Consider the following 12,182-nt stretch of genomic DNA (forward strand, 5'->3'; position numbering starts at 1 on the left):
AGGACCACCCAAACGCTAGGTTGACCTGTTGACTATGTTCACAGGACCACCCAAACGTTAGGTTGATCTGTTGACTATGTTCACAGGACCACCCAAACGTTAGGTTGACCTGTTTACTATGTTCACAGGACCACCCAAACGTTAGGTTGATCTGTTGACTATGTTCACAGGACCACCCAAACGTTAGGTTGACCTGTTGACTATGTTCACAGGACCACCCAAACGTTAGGTTGATCTGTTGACTATGTTCACAGGACCACCCAAACGTTAGGTTGATCTGTTGACTATGTTCACAGGACCACCCAAACGTTAGGTTGACCTGTTGACTATGTTCACAGGACCACCCAAACGCTAGGTTGACCTGTTGACTATGTTCACAGGACCACCCAAACGTTAGGTAGATCTGTTGACTACGTTCACCGAAACCACAAACGTTAGGTTGACCTGTTGACTACGTTCACAGGAACCACCCAAACGTTAGGTTGATCTGTTGACTATGTTCACCGAAACCACAAACGTTAGGTTGACCTGTTGACTATGTTCACAGGACCACCCAAACGCTAGGTAGATCTGTTGACTATGTTCACAGGACCACCCAAACGTTAGGTTGATCTGTTGACTATGTTCACAGGACCACCACAAACGGTAGGTTGACCTGTTGACTACGTTTACAGGACCACCCAAACGTTAGGTTGATCTGTTGACTATGTTCACAGGACCAACCAAACGTTAAACGTCAAGCGTATGCACGCATGACTAAGTCACTTTTGGATAAAAGCCACTGCAAAATGGCATATATTATATTATTACGCTGACAAAATAACATTAGTATTTTGAAAAATGGTGAGTACTGAAACACCTCATCCATTACAGCGTGGTAAATTAGTTTCCACATTTTAAACCATTTCTAATTCAGAACTTACACTTTCTACAGCAGAAAACAATTCTGGTCATTGATCAAATGATTTATCATGTAGTACACGTTTGCTGTGCAAAGTCAAGAGTTAAACATTTGTTGTTAATCTGGAATTGAGTACTGAACTAAGCCAAACATCATTCACAATATACAAAGCTTGTAGTGTTATCCCATACATATGGGTGAACATGTCATTCATTACTAGAATGTTCTGGCATGAGCTCCAAAAGTCTAGGGCCCTACCTCTAGGGGAAACACTGGGATTTAAGGGCCCTTCACTGTAGTCTCATCTAGGGCCTCTACCTCTAGGGGGTACACTGGCTTTAAGGGCCTTTCGCTGTAGTCTCATCTAGGGCCTCTACCTCTAGGGGGAACACTGGGCTTTAAGGGCCCTTCACTGTAGTCTCATCTAGGGCCTCTACCTCTAGGGGGTACACTGGGCTTTAAGGGCCCTTCGCTGTAGTCTCATCTAGGGCCTCTACTCTATGGGAACACTAGGTTTTAAGGGCCCTTCGCTGTAGTCTCATCTAGTGCCTCTAACTCTAGAGGAAACAACTTGCAGACTTGTTTAAGTGTTGCTGTGCTTTGTTTTGCCAACCTTCCTTTGCTACCTGACAACTTTAATTACCGTTTATATTTTTGTTTTTTCCCTCAACTTTTTTTTCTCATTCAACTTTTTCATTCAGGACGCTTTATCTGGACGTGGTTCTACAGGACCTCCACCAGCCAACCAGTAGTAACATTAACATGATGCTTTATCTGGACATGGTTCTACAGGACCTCCACCAGCCAACCAGTAGTAACATTAACATGATGCTTTATCTGGACGTGGTTCTACAGGACCTCCACCAGCCAACCAGTAGTAACATTAACATGATGCTTTATCTGGACATGGTTCTACAGGACCTCCACCAGCCAACCAGTAGTAACATTAACATGATGCTTTATCTGGACATGGTTCACCAGGACCTCCACCAGCCAACCAGTAGTAACATTAACATGATGCTTTATCTGGACGTGGTTCTACAGGACCTCCACCAGCCAACCAGTAGTAACATTAACATGATGCTTTATCTGACGTGGTTCATCAGGACCTCCACCAGCCAACCAGTAGTAACATTAACATGATGCTTTATCAGGACGTGGTTCTACAGGACCACCAGCCAACCAGTAGTAACATTAACATGATGCTTCATCTGGACATGGTTCTACAGGACCCTCCACCAGCCAACCAGTAGTAACATTAACATGATGCTTTATCTGGACGTGGTTCATCAGGACCTCCACCAGCCAACCAGTAGTAACATTAACATGATGCTTTATCTGACGCTGTTCGTCAGACCTCCACCAGCCAACCAGTAGTAACATTAACATGATGCTTTATCTGACGTGGTTCATCAGGACCTCCACCAGCCAACCAGTAGTAACATTAACATGATGCTTTATCTGGACGTGGTTCTACAGGACCTCCACCAGCCAACCAGTAGTAACATTAACATGATGCTTTATCTGGACGTGGTTCTACAGGACCTCCACCAGCCAACCAGTAGTAACATTAACATGATGCTTTATCTGACGTGGGTTCTGCAGGACCTCCACCAGCCAACCAGTAGTAACATTAACATGATGCTTTATCTGACGGGTTCTACAGGACCTCCACCAGCCAACCAGTAGTAACATTAACATGATGCTTTATCTGACGTGGTTCTACAGGACCTCCACCAGCCAACCAGTAGTAACATTAACATGATGCTTTATCTGACGTGGTTCTACAGGACCTCCACCAGCCAACCAGTAGTAACATTAACATGATGCTTTATCTGGACGTGGTTCTACAGGACCTCCACCAGCCAACCAGTAGTAACATTAACATGATGCTTTATCTGGACGTGGTTCTACAGGACCTCCACCAGCCAACCAGTAGTAACATTAACATGATGCTTTATCTGGACGTGGTTCATCCAGGACCTCCACCAGCCAACCAGTAGTAACATTAACATGATGCTTTATCTGGACGTGGTTCTCCCAGGACCTCCACCAGCCAACCAGTAGTAACATTAACATGATGCTTTATCTGGACGTGGTTCTGCAGGACCTCCACCAGCCAACCAGTAGTAACATTAACATGATGCTTTATCTGGACGTGGTTCACCAGGACCTCCACCAGCCAACCAGTAGTAACATTAACATGATGCTTTATCTGGACGTGGTTCTCCAGGACCTCCACCAGCCAACCAGTAGTAACATTAACATGATGCTTTATCTGGACGTGGTTCATCAGGACCTCCACCAGCCAACCAGTAGTAACATTAACATGATGCTTTATCTGGACATGGTTCTACAGGACCTCCACCAGCCAACCAGTAGTAACATTAACATGATGCTTTATCTGGACGTGGTTCACAGGACCTCCACCAGCCAACCAGTAGTAACATTAACATGATGCTTTATCTGGACATGGTTCTCCAGGACCTCCACCAGCCAACCAGTAGTAACATCAACATGATGCTTTATCTGGACGTGGTTCATCAGGACCTCCACCAGCCAACCAGTAGTAACATTAACATGATGCCTTCTAATTGCAGTCGCTGTACTCATACTATACAGGGGGAACGACGCCTTTACGGCGAGGATAGCTGTGCTGCAGGCCCCCAGACGCAATCGTTAGGCAGAGGGTAATTTCAGTGTAGGAAAGGATGAAACAGCGTCTGTGCCACCAGTAAGTACAGATAGTAGTATAAATCCCCTGGCACAGTCCCCGCAGCCGGACAACTTTCTCATGGTTTCTGGAAGGAAATGCTGTAGGAATGCTCAACCGGTGTCGCTCATTCAGCCGACAGAAACTTTCAACCGGTTTTCCCCATTAAGCAACGAGTCGGAATCTGAGGCCGAGCCTTCTCTTGTCTCTACTCCTCCCGTTACTGGGTCTGAGACGCTGAAGCTTCCACCATTAGCTCTGACAAATTGAAAACCCTAGTCATTGGCGACTCCGTTACCCGCAGTATTAGACTTAAAACGAATCATCCAGCGATCATACACTGTTAACCAGGGGCAGGGCTACCGCGTTAAGGCTCATCTGAAGATGGTGCTCGCTAAGGCTAAAACTGGCGAGTGTAGAGAGTATAGAGATATTGTTATCCACGTCGGCACCAACAATGTTAAGATGAAACAGTCAGAGATCACCAAGCGCAACATAGCTTCAGCGTGTAAATCAGCTAGAAAGATGTGTCGGCATCGAGTAAAGGTCTCTGGCCCCTCCCAGTTATGGGGAGTGATGAGCTCTACAGCAGAGTCTCACAACTCAATCGCTGGTTGAAAACTGTTTTCTGCCCCTCCCAAAACATAACATTTGTAAATAATCGGCCCTCTTTCTGGGACTCAGCCTGACCTGCTGAGGGGTGGCGGACTCCATCCTAGCTGGAGGGGTGCTCTCATCTTATCTACCAACATAGACAGCTCCTCTAGCTCCACAATGAGATAGGGTGCAGGACAGGCAGCAGGCTGTTAGCCAGCCTGTCAGCATAGTGGAGTCTGCCACTAGCACAGTCAGTGTAGTCAGCTCAGCTATCCCCATTGAGACCGTGTCTGTGCCTCGACCTAGGTTGGGTAAAACTAAACATGACAGTGTTCGCCTTGGCAATCTCACTAGGATAAAGACCTCCTCCATTCCTGTCATTATTGAAAGAGATCATGATACCTCACATCTCAAAATAGACCTCTGGTCTGCTTCTATCTTCACCATCCCCTTGTGGCGTCAAGCGGAGGTTATTTTCTCCATGCGTGTCAGTTGTTTCCACTCTGGACAGCTGGGCAAGCTGTTTGGACAGGAGAAAAGAGTTCATGGTTCAAATGCGGATCGGTGGCCATCCGGCTCCTCGACAGCAGCAACTTTCTGGCATCTGGCCTGGATCCAGGTCCGTTTAGTCTTTGCATCATGGAAAAGGGTTATGTACTGCTCTCAGGTCCATTAAACAGGGTGTTCCTGCAAGAGTTAATGACATTTAAGAGTAGTGTTCGGTCATTAATACTCACAATTCCTCTACTAGGGCTCTGTACACCATTTACCTCAAAGTCCATCACTGCAAAGCCTTCATATTTATTTATTCGGAAACTCTCCTGTGTCCATGGAACCAGCAGGGACATTTGATCAAATACACACTGTCTCATCATTGGCATTTGTGAGCCTGTGTCTAAGAGCCCTCGAAAGGCATCTTGTTAATCAAGGCAGTTTCCTATAAAAGGTAGACCCAGTATTTTGCACGTCCCCAATCCCTGCCCCGGAGGCCTCAGCAGCAGTGTTTTCTAGTTTCAAATGCAGGTTGGATTCAGACTGGCCACGGCAAACCTGAGAACGATTCATACGGACTCACTTACAGCATGACAAGTTGATTGTGGCCTGGGGTTAGGCATGTTAATTTCAACTCATTTGTTATCTGCAGTCTTGAGAGAAAGCTAGATTTTGACAGTAAAACAATACATTGATAGATCTGAAAAATCGACATGAAAGACATGTTCTGCAGTTTTAATGCTAATTTGCTGTAATTCTACACATCTTGCCAAGTCTTGTGTATTTTCATGATACCAGTGTTCAAGCCTGACAATATATACAATGTTTTGCTGGGACCTGCAGTCCCATTGTCCCGTCCTGGGTCCGGCCCACCTATTGAGTAGTATCATACAATGTACACTGAGGCTACGTTTACACAGGCAGCCCAATACTGATCTTTTGCCCACTAATTGGTCGTATACATATCACAATCAGATCTTTCACATCAGATCTTTTGAGAGTTGATCTGAATGGATCAAAAGATCAATTAGTGAAAGAAAATATCAGTCCGAAGGGTCTGGCAGATCAGGGAGGAAATCATGGAAATGTGGGACCATGGTCTGGTGTAGGTAAAGGCTTGAGTTTACCGGTAGGTAGTTGGTTTACCGGGTAGGTAGTTGGTTTACCGGTAGGTAGTTGGCGAGGGACAGACGTGACAGGAAAGAACGTATCCACCAGAACTTTCGTGTTAATAGCTCCGTGATCCGGGTGATCCTGGGATGGCCAGAACTCAGCGAGGTAGGCACCACTGCATTAGTTGGGGTCTTGACGTCGGAAGGTAGGTTTTTGCGTGTAGGGGTTACGGGAGGTGCGTAGGGCCTCTGGACGTCTGATTGGATTTCCCCCACTGTATGGGTCTGACGACACAATATGGAGGCAGGATGAGCTAGGGAGCTGGGTTAGAGGAAGGGGTGTCAACAGATGGGATAATGAGTCAGCCTTCACATTTTTCTTGCCGGGCAGATCGGTGACGGTAAAGTTGAAGTTGAGTCAGGTGAAGAAGAGTGCCCAGCAAAACCTGTCTGTGGTTGAGCCTCTAGCACTTCTTCTTAAGTACTCCAAATCACGGTGGTCAGTAAGGACCACGAATGGGTGATGAGCTCCTCTGTAGTTTTTAGTGAGGTACTCTGTAATGAATCCGATGGGAGACAGAGGGCTGGTTTCAAGTGCAGGGATATGTGTGCAGGGGTTTATTAGCAAACGACCACAGGAAGAGGCAGGTAGTCGGGTCTTGGGACAGGCAGAAGGTCATACTGTTGGGGAATAATCAGAATTGGTTGGTAACGTAGGTAAGATGTTTTATATTCATCATATGTTTGTAAGTTACTTCTCATCAGAATGTTATTTTTGTATAATACTGTATGTTGCAGTATCTGTTCTATGTCAAGACTAAGTTGTTTGGGCCGGAGAGAAGGGAGAGGTCAAGCGTATCTTCTTGGCTCCACAATGTCTGTGTGCCAGTCAGTGTGTCTCTGTGATCTTGTCAAGATGGATTTGATATATGACTGTTGATATGGAGGATTGGTTTATGGTTCTGAGTTTGAGAAAGGAGACAAAGCTGAACAATGAACTATGCCGATGCTGTCTTATCCTGTGTGTCTTTGCTATAAAAGTTCTCAGTTGAAATGTGTAAGGGACTCTCAGAGAATTCATTGATAGACACTGAATTGATCTGAGAGTCACAAGGCTTGTGATAGAGCTCAAATCATTAAAGATGGACTTTGATAGCTAACCTGACTTGTGTGGTTTGCTCCCATGATTTGCAAATAGGAGAAATTTCCACGACAATACACAGGGACTCCAACAAGGTAACAGTACAGGCAGGGAAAAGGCTAACAACGTATTCAGGAGATCAGGCAAGAGATTAACGACAGGAAATCTGATTGGCAAAAGTACAGCTGGTAATAGGCAAAAAGGGCGTCATTAGTGAGGATGGCCAAAAAACTACGATACACGGGAGGACTAAAATGGAAATAAACAGAGCCCACGCAATAGAACGTGTGTCACAACAAACAATACCTCACAATGACGGGGTGCAAAGAACTGAACTAAATAGTGTGTGTAAATGACCTACAGGTGTGTGAACAGGTGATCAGAATTCAGGTGATTGGGATCTGGAGAGTGAGCTGCGTTCAGGGGATCTATGTGTTTGAGAGTGTGAGCTGGAAGCAGACGTTACACACAGACTGTAATATGTTCCGGGATTCCTCCAATGGCATTGAGGCGTACACCACATCTGTCATTGCCTTCATCAATAAGTGCATCGAAGACATCGTCCCCACAGTGACCATACGTACATACCCCAACCAGAAGCCATGGATTTCAGGCACATCTGCACTGAGCTAAAGGCTAGAGCTGCTGGTTTCAAGGAGCAGGACTGTAACCCAGAAGCTTATAAGAAATCCCGCTATGCCCTCCGACGAACCATCAAAACAGGACATGCGTCAATACAGGACCAAGATCGAGGACGTACTACACCGGCTCTGACGCTCGTGGGATGTGGCAGGGCTTGCAAACTATTACAGATTACAAAGGGAAGCACAGCTGAGAGCTACCCAGTGACACGAGCCTATCAGACAAGCTAAACTACTTCTATTCTTGCTTCGAGGCAAATAACACTGAAACATGCATGAGAGCACCAGCTGTACCGGAAGATTGTGTGATAACCCTCTCCGCAGCCGATGTGAGTAAGACCTTTAGACAGCTCAACATTCAGAAGGCCGCAGGGCCAGATGGATTAGCAGGACGTTTACTGCTAGCATGTGGTGACCAACTGGCAAGTGTCTTCACTGACATTTTCAACCTCTCCCTGTCCGAGTCTGTAATACAAACATGTTTTAAGCAGACCACCATAGTGCCTGTGCCCAAGAACACTAAGGTAAACTGCCTAAATAACTACCGACCCGTAGCACTCACGTCTGTAGCCATGAAGTGCTTTGAAAGGCTGGTCATGGCTCACATCAACACCATCATCCCAGAAACTCTAGACCCACTCCAATTTGCATACCGCCCAAACAGATCCACAAATGATGTAATCTCTATTGCGCTCCACACTGCCCTTTCCCACCTGGACAAAAGGAATGCTATTCATAGACTACAGCTCAGCGTTCAACACAATAGTGCCCTCAAAAGCTCATCAATAAGCTAAGAACCCTAGGACCAAACACCTCCCTCTGCAACTAGATCCTGGGCTTCCTGATGGGCCGCCCAGGTAAGGGTATGTAACAACATATCTGTCACGCTGATCCCCTACCGACTGGAGCCCCTCAGGGTGCGCTCAGCCCCTCCTGTACTACCTGTTTACTCATGACTGCATGGCCAGGCACGACTTCTAACACCATTAAATTTGCCGACATTTGACAACAGGGTGGTAGGCCTGATCACCGACAACACCGAGACAGCCTGGGCAGATGAGGAAGTCAGAGGCCTGGCCATGGTGCCAGGACAACAACCTCCTCAACGTGATCAAGACAAAGGAGATGATTGGTGGAAAAAGAGATCAGAGCACGCCCCATTCTCATTGACAGGGCTGTAGTGTAGCAGGGTTGAGAACTTCATGTTCCTTGGTGTCGACATCACCAACAAACCTAAGTACACCAAGACAGTCTTGAGAGGGCACGACAAAACCTATTCCCCTCAGATGTACTGAAAAGATTTGGCATGGGTCCTCAGATCCTCAAAAGGTTCTGTGCACCTTCGAGAGCATCCTGCCTGACTGGTTGCATCACTACCTGGTATGGCAAACTGCTCGACCTCCGAACACAAGGCACTACAGAGGGTAGTGCGAACGGCCCAGTACATGGGGCCGCACATTAACTCTGTACCGGTACCCCCCTGTATATATTGCTATTTTTTACTGCTGCTATTTAATATCGTGTTACTTTTATTTCTTATTCTTATCCATATTTTTTAAACTGCATTGTTGGTTAGGGGCTCGTAAGTAAACATTTCACTGTGAGGTCTACACCTGTTGTATTTGGCGCGTGTGACTAATACAATTTGATTTGATTTGTTCTACATTTTGTTCTATGACATAATCTTCATCAGCTAATGTCACTTTGAATTGTGGGGCATTTATGTAATCCAAAATGCACATGAAGCAAAATAAAAGCTTCATAATTCATAAAGGTCATGTTAACTGACGGTTATTATATCATAGAACAAAATGTATAAGATCTCCTAAACTTGTTTTAACCACAGACCTTATTTTCAGCGTTTATCCCCAAACCCAATTTTTCCCCATAGGATTTTAATTTTAATTTATTTAACCATGCAAGTCAGTTAAGAACAAATTCTTATTTTCAATGACGGCCTGGTCAACAGTGGGATTAACTGCCTGTTCAGGGGCAGAACGACAGATTTGTACCTTGTCAGCTCGGGGTTTGAACTCGCAAACTTCTGGTTACTAGTCCAACACTCTAACAACTAGGGCTACCCTGCCGCCCAGTGGCTGAATGATCCAAAGGCAACTCATTTCCGGTTTTTATAGGACTACAAACTGGCGATCTTCACCTTCTTTCGGATTATTATTATTTTTTTTCATCTGAGGATTAGGATATAGACTAGTATATTTCAAACCAAATAGAAGTTTGTAAAAATTGTAGAATTTTCTGTGTATTACAAAATAGGCCCAATGTTTTTACAAAATAATAAATATGCATAGCGAACTGTCTTTCAATACAACTTCAAATACAATAGGCAAGTGGAAGTAGTAGTGCGTTTGTGTCGAATCTATTGGAAGACTACAATCCCAGGATTCCATTGAACGAGCATCACCGTGACAACCCGTGATGTATAATAACTCCTCCTCCGACACCTCCCCATAACGCTTTGACATCTTGGATCAGCTGTTGGTCAGGTGAACACAGAACGGCGCTATGAATGAAGAGCAGTGAAGAAGGGGCTACAATAGAGAGACAGCGAAAGGATCCGTGTCATGATGGTGCTCGTATTGATTGTCGCAGGTCTTGGGGTGGTCGCACTGCTCATGGTTTTATTCGCACCCCACATTAGGTAAGAATAAACGCGTTTTTTATGTTCGAGGCTGTAGTCGATGCATCATCTGATTCTATGCTTGGCTAATTAGTCTAACCTCAATAGAAATGAATTACCGTCATTGGCAAGCTAAAAACGAAAGGATTGTGTTTTGCCATTGGGGTTAAGAAGACTATTGGCGGGAATGAATGGGTGAATCGACATCAACGTTGATGACGATGAGATCCAGATTATTTTTATGCAGTACAGCCTAGATCAACACTATTTTTTTCCGTAATGAAGACAACCACATTTTTCAAAAATAACATTAATTTGTTGTTGTTTTGTGGAATAAAGGCTCTGTCAATTGAACATGGTTTATATGTCAATATGAGCAAATGATAATGCAATTCCTTAGGTAAGGAAGTGCTGTACAGTAGCGCTACAATATTTCATGATGATTATGCACGACAGCGTTTGCGCGCGTGGGCGGAGTTATATTTGTAACCATTATTGTTCGGTGAGACCGAGCCAGGTTTTGTGGCGTGACTTGAGTCGTACGATTTTGACGTTTTGATCGTTGCTGCCAGAAAGTGATCTTGCATATTGAGTAACAATAATGTTGCATGTTGAACGATCAATAATAGTCATATAATAATAATAATAATAATAATCAACTTTACTGTCAAAAGAAAAAGTTGAACACATGTATCTCTATTCTGTAGCCTCAGGATCTATCCCAAATGGCGTCCTATTCCCAATGTAGTGGGGATGGGGAACTATATGGAGAATGGGGTTGTAACAGAAGCCCTGGTGTGGATTTCCACTATATGCCATGGCCAACCTCGCCAACACAGACAGGACTGATATAGAAGTTTGATTGTAGATAAATAAAAACAAATCCATGTTGTTTCTCTGTCAGGAAATACTCAGCAGGTGGAGCATGTATGTCTATGACTCGGCTGGACGGGAAGACGGTCCTGATTACTGGAGCCAACACTGGTATTGGGAAGGAGACTGCTCTGGACCTGGCTATCAGAGGTGACTAACGTTTACACAGGCAGCCCATTCTGGGTCTTTTGCCACTAATTGGTATTTTGACCAGTCAGATCTTATGCCAGTAATTGAGTAGAAGATCAGAATTGAGCTGCCTGTGTAAACTCTGCTAAATGATACCCTATTCCCCATATAGTACACTACTTTGGGGTCCTGGTCTTAAGTAGTGCACTTGAGGGTGTATGGCGCCATTTAGGACTCACTAATGGTCTTCCCAACAGTCATTCATGGTGAGGCCTCCTGTCCTTCATCACCACAAAGATAATGATAACAGAAGAAGAGAAGAGACCATTCAAGAAAGTATCAACGATGCTGATTATTGGTTATTATAAACTGGGTGGATTCGAGCCCTGAATGCTGATTGGCTGAAAGCCAAGGTATATCAGACTGTATACCACACCCCTCGGGCCTTATTGTTTTATTGTCTATTGCCAGGTGCGAGGGTGATCATGGCGTGGCAGGGATGTGGAGAAGGGTGAGGCGGCCGCAGCATCGAGTACGACGCATCTACTCTAAGGCAAACGTAGAGGTCCGAGAGCTAGACCTGGCTGATACCAGCTCCATACGGGCCTTTGCTCAACGCTTCCTCCGAGGTGAGCCTACTAACTCCATTCACACATCCCAAATCGCACCTATTCCCTATGTAGTGCACTACGTTTAGGTCAGAGCCCTATTCCCTATATAGTGCACTACGTTAGACCAGAGCTCTATTCCCCTATGTAGTGCACTACTTTAGACCAGAGCTCTATTCCCTATGTAGTGCACTACTTTAGACCAGAGCCCTATTCCCTATGTAGTGCACTACTTTAGACCAGAGTCCTATTCCCTATATAGTGCACTAACTTTAGACCAGGGTCCTATTCCCTATATAGTGCACTACTTTAGACCAGGGTCCTATTCCCTATGTAG

The 12,182-nt window shown here is 45.1% G+C and overlaps 1 long non-coding RNA gene across 2 annotated transcripts; it reads left to right on the top strand.

Moving 5' to 3' along the window:
• The first annotated feature begins 10,077 nt into the window (after window positions 1-10,077).
• Window positions 10,078-11,731, top strand: LOC135536443 (uncharacterized). Of its 2 annotated transcripts, none has more exons than XR_010454994.1 (3): window positions 10,078-10,256; window positions 11,140-11,258; window positions 11,709-11,731. It is a non-coding gene; the product is annotated as an uncharacterized LOC135536443 (long non-coding RNA). The 2 variants fall into 2 exon arrangements; XR_010454995.1 differs by lacking the exon at window positions 11,709-11,731 and adding an exon at window positions 11,495-11,545.
• The last annotated feature ends 451 nt before the right edge of the window (window positions 11,732-12,182 follow it).

This window comes from Oncorhynchus masou, unplaced genomic scaffold (assembly GCF_036934945.1).
Source record: "Oncorhynchus masou masou isolate Uvic2021 unplaced genomic scaffold, UVic_Omas_1.1 unplaced_scaffold_6198, whole genome shotgun sequence".
NCBI classification, from domain to species: Eukaryota; Metazoa; Chordata; class Actinopteri; order Salmoniformes; family Salmonidae; genus Oncorhynchus; species Oncorhynchus masou.